Raw genomic sequence first — 5459 nt, 5'->3', positions numbered from 1 at the left:
GGGGTGGAGGTGATTCCTCTTCCACTTCAACAAAAGAAGGTAGCAGTGGTTCAATACTAAGAAATGGCATAAGAGTAAAATTTTGTACTTTCGTTTCGAAGAAGGCAACAAAGAAAATTGTTCTGGTTATTTGTCTGAAGACTGAGGTGATTGAAGAGAAATTCATTGTAGACAAAGCACATGATCTTCAAGGTTGAGCCTCACAAAAGTAGACGGACATGTGGGGGTGTATGAGGTGCACATCAAGGATGATCCCTATTGCACATGCCCTGATTTCACCACCACGGAGGCCAAGAAAATATTATTTGGCTTGCAAGAACTTGTACTTGATTTTCTTTAGAGTGCTTGGATTGAGCAAAAATGATAACATATTCATACATCAACCTATGCTAAGCAATGTAGATGTACAATGTTCTTAGTTGTGAACACACATATCAAACTTAGAGTAAAGCCCCATGGTTGGATAATTTTGTAACACATTTTTTGCCATGTATTGAAGCTTGTGAAGTTGATATGGAATGGGTAGATATTTTACCTTTGGCAAAGATGTTTTGGATTATCTTGGTTTATAAATCATTTTTTCTCTCTTTTGGTTAGCATTAATCTTGATGTAAAATGATTTAGGTGTATACTTCTCCTTGTGTGTGTGTGTGTGTGTGTGTGTGTGTGTGTGTGTGTGTGTGAGAGAGAGAGAGAGAGAGAGAGAGAGAGAGAGAGAGAGAGATAGGGTATGAGGCTGTTGAGGTGTTGTATCAATAAGAAAGTAATGAATAACAAATTAATAGTCTTCCAAATGGTATAAAATTGATAGTGCCTTTAATTATTTTGTGTAAGCATTCAACAACTATCTTTGAGAGCTTCTCTATCTCGCTATAATGTCCAATGATCTCGAGAATAGCATCAAGTCTGCTTGGGATTCAATGGAGGCCATCCCCAATGGAGGGACAACATATAGAGTTGAATGGTTTAGGGAGGCTCACAAGGCAAAATTAGAGTGTATCGTCTTTATTGATGCTACACGGAGCTCAACTTGCGCTCGTTGTTGAACTTGAACGAGAAGAGGAAATTTGCATTCTCTTGCTAGAAAAGAGTTGGAATCATCACAGAGGAGGATGAGGGGAGATATAAGGTACAACTAGGGCACGTGGTGAATCATCTCTTGTCTATAGAGGACAACACATCTACAAAGCCCAGGGCCTCCAAAAAATGAACATGGGTGCACCATATAAAGTGATGATGTATGTACTCCAAGCATCATAAATGTAATGTGATCTATTAGTAATGGATGTTCGTCTTCTCTCTCTCCCTCTATATTTCTATCTGAGAGAGAGAGAGAGAGAGAGAGAGAGAGAGAGAGAGAGAGAGAGAGAGAGAGAGAGATAGAGAGAAGGAGCAAAAGCAATGGTGAAGACGATGTTTGATCGAGGTGTATTTGCAAGGAAAAAATCTACGAAAGAGAGAGAGAGAGAGAGAGGGGCCGAGGCCAAGGGATGATCAAGAGAGAGAAAAAAGGAGCTAAAGTGATGGTGACAATGATGTTTGCAGTTCATCTTACCAATTGCCATAAAGGGTTGTTTGACACATGACATTAGAAGAAAAATCTACAAAATCACTGAGTTGGTACACTGGATCAGTTCAAAAGAGACAAGAGAAGACAACATCGATGCAACACGCTTAAATGTTGTTGAAGGAGTGTGCATGGTGGAGAAGTACTTTCCAACAAACATTCTTACCATCCAAATGCATGTACTTGTGCATGTGGGCGATGAAGTTGCAGTTACTGGGGTGGTCCATCGCAGGTGGATGTTCTTCTTGGAGAGATTTATGAAGACTTTAAAGGGGTTTGTTCATGTTCATTTCACTGTGCCCACCTGTGAGAGAGTCATGTGCCACGTGCAATACGGTTGTCCTGAGAGAGGGCAACACACATAGACGGTGATGAAAATACAACAAGCCATCACGAATGAGATAGTTGCTAGGCCCTTGGGAAGCAAGATCCTGCAACCATTGCTTACCAAACTCGGAATCTGCGTAATGGTTCTTCATGCTGTCAAAAGACACACCCTCAAGAGAAACTGTGAATCTTGACTCGAGAGCCAAGATCTGTCCTTTGCGACTTAACGCATCTACAACAGGGTTAGCTTTTCCATGCACATACTCAATCAAACCTCCAAATTGCTCAAAAAATTGTGACCACCATGCTTGGCGATCACTCCAATGCCTGTTGCATCATTACTTGGGTATACAGTTTAAGTAGTGTGATGGTGGTATAGCCTTGTGTCAGAAAAGTTACATAGAGACATTGATATGTAAGTTTGGACTTGAGGATTGCAAACCTATTGCCACTCCCATGGAAACAGGTTTGAAGTTGAGTCTACATGATGCTAGTGATCCTGTTGATGTCACTCTTTATCAAACTGCTGCTGGCTGCCTCATTTATGTATGCAACACGAGCCGGATATTCAACTTGTAGTCTCATAGGTCAGTAGATTTATGCATAGCCCAGGGCCTAAGCATTGGCAGGTTGTCAAGAGGATTTTCCGCTACCTTAGTGGCACTTTACATCTTGGCTTGTTTTATCCCAAGGGGGGATCATTTCCGCCAGACTTACATGCTTTTTCGGACTCAGATTCGGCTGGTTGTTTTGACATGCGAGTGTCCACAAGTGGTTTTTGTTTCATGCTTGGCAGTTCATGTATATCATGGTTGAGCAAGAAGCAACCTACTGTGGCCACTCATTAGGAAATTTCGAAGGTCATTTGGAGGGCCATATGAAGAGAGAGAAAAATAGAGCGCGTCCAATGAGCATGAAGGCTACGTTACGTAGGAAAGTACCTGGAAAGACTCAAAAAATAGGAAAATAGCATAAAACTTTCACGAAACTAGGATAATTTCCTTCCTTTTACCGAGCTTTTAGGTGCTTGCGTGTGGTCCCACTTCTGATATTCTCTTACGGTCATTAACGTACTGGAGGGTGACCATTAAGCCCGCACAAGATATTGGAATTTTAAAACACTTTCCCTCCATTAAAATGCAAAGTGAATCTCCCTCCACTAAAGCTTTTCTCTGAGAGTTATGGCGTCCACGTCTTCTCGCCCAAGAGCCTCTAGGTGTTTACTGTCTCTCACACCAACAACCAACAACGGCACTTTGCCTAGAAGGCCAAGTAGTAGCATATCTTCAATTACAATACCAGCTTCAATAAGTGCAGACAACCAATGGGTTGGACAAAGGATAAACAAAGGTTCATGGGTCCTCATGCAACCAAGAAGACCCAAGAGGTCTAGTGGTATCAACATTTACCGCTCAGCATGGAAGGCCAGGGTGTTGGATTTCAAAGTTGAGATCGGCAAAAGATCTGTAAAGGAAGTTCTTGTTCAGCATGTGTTTACCCATCCAGAGGTGATAGCAAACGGTGGAAATGTATCAGATATACATCAACCACGTTGCAATTGTAAGTACTCTTGACATGTGAACTTACTGATACTCTCATTATAACTTTTCTTATATATTTTGCAATGTTTCTCCCGCTTGTTATGAGTAATGTCTCCACTCTTCACAGCTCAATTGCATTAGATTTGTCATTTGTACTTATTGATACTCTTAGTTTAACTCTTCTTATATATATTGCAGATGTTTATCCCTCTTCTTATGAGCAATGGGAACCTATGGAGTGCATAATAGGCCTCTTCCATGTTGTACATGCCCATATTGGTTCTCTACAGTACTCAGAGAGGAGCAGCAAAAGATTGGCTGATGAGGGAATCTTTTTTTATGACCACTTTTACCAACTCAGCTCAGGGAATAAGAATGGCATGTTGGTGAAAGTGCCTCTACCAACCGATTGGAACACTGTGGACTGGCCAGTTCCCGAGGAAACAATGGTGGAGGCAATGCGAAGTAAGCTCTACAAGGATATACAAAGGTCTCTACGTAGCTCTATTCCTACCAAACTGGTTAGAATTGCAAACTTTTGTCCCGTTGCACTCTTCATAGAGCTGTTTCATAGTTACAACATCAGAGTTACAAAAACTATGTTCATGTGCAAGTCATTTCAGCAGTCATCCTGTGACAAACTTCTTGACAAAGGATGGTATGCAAAGGAAGAGATTGGTTTACGGTGCGAGGTCGCGCTTGATACTCTAGTTGTCAAGTACATGATTGCAAGCCAATCACTGTTACTCTCATTTTGGTATATGCGATCACAAATGCTAAACGGTAAGTACATTCCTATGGACCAGGTTTCTGCAGGTTTGGAAGATAATCCTACTGTGGATGTGGAAGTGATTGATAAAGAGCATGGCCTACTATTGGTGGTTACAATAAGGGAGCTATGCAGTCTTCAGCATTTGCGAAATGACATCATTGAAGAGTCAATGGACAAGGAACTATCAGATTTTTCCTTTTTCTTAGCTGGCCGTAAGGTGATGCGGCGAAGGGAAAAAGATATTTTGTGCAAAGAGTTGGATGGTTGGGTTGAAGTAGTGTCAATGTAACAGATATTCTTGTAAACCCAAGTGTATACAAATGACTTTCAAGACATGAAGTTTATTGATCTCATTTTCCAATTGTGCCCTGTGAAAAAGGGTGCTTGAAATACATTTCTTTACCACGTCAAATCTCTCTCTCTCTCTCTCTCTCTCTATATATATATATATATATATATATATGTTAGACAAGACAAAGACAGATAGAAAAATCATCTTAATTCATTAGAAAGTACAAACTCGTCCGTGAACAATGGACTGAGATACAATTTCTGTAAGTATGGAATCAGAATGTCTTCAAGGTAAAAATCGAAGGAATGCCCCTCGAAAGAAGGTGGTGAGATAGTTGTTCCCGGCGGATTTAGTTCTCCCTTTTCAGGAGTATCATCAATTAGTAGTGTATTAGTTGCATCAAAGGGTACACCGATTTGGCTAAACGGTTTGTACAAAAGAGGTAATCCTGGTTTCTTAGGGTGGTAGTGGCCCTCAACGGTAACGCATTTTCTTTGATCATACAAAAAGGCAAAATCTGACGTGTGAGCTTGGCATACACTGCAAACTATTGCAACTAGTGGCGATAAGTTTTGACTTTGCATTGAAGACCATATGGCAACTCTGAAATGCGGAAGAAGAAACTCAATAAATTCCTTGATTCCTGGACGAACCACGACTCGACAAGTTCCCATCCGAAACGTTTGCAAATCCTCAAAGGGTCCTCTGTCACCGAGAGGCACCCGCATCAGCAGCAATCCATTGACGTCCAAGATAATCAACCTCTGTAAAAGTTGACAAGTACATATAAGTAGTTAGAAGCTGAACATATTTTGCCATACTTGAATAGACATTACCGGAACAACCGTATCTACAGGTAGCAAGGGTCCATACTGGGTCTCTGTAGTGTTCATGTCGTTGTTGCTCTCCTCCGCTTTATCTTCATAGTCATCATTCAAATCTTCATCAGGAGTCTCCCCC

This window comes from Adiantum capillus-veneris, chromosome 20 (genome assembly GCF_014529385.1).
Source record: "Adiantum capillus-veneris isolate H3 chromosome 20, ASM1452938v2, whole genome shotgun sequence".
Lineage (NCBI taxonomy): Eukaryota > Viridiplantae > Streptophyta > Polypodiopsida > Polypodiales > Pteridaceae > Adiantum > Adiantum capillus-veneris.
The sequence above is the reverse complement of the archived record's forward strand: the minus strand, read 5'-3'. Positions refer to the sequence as shown.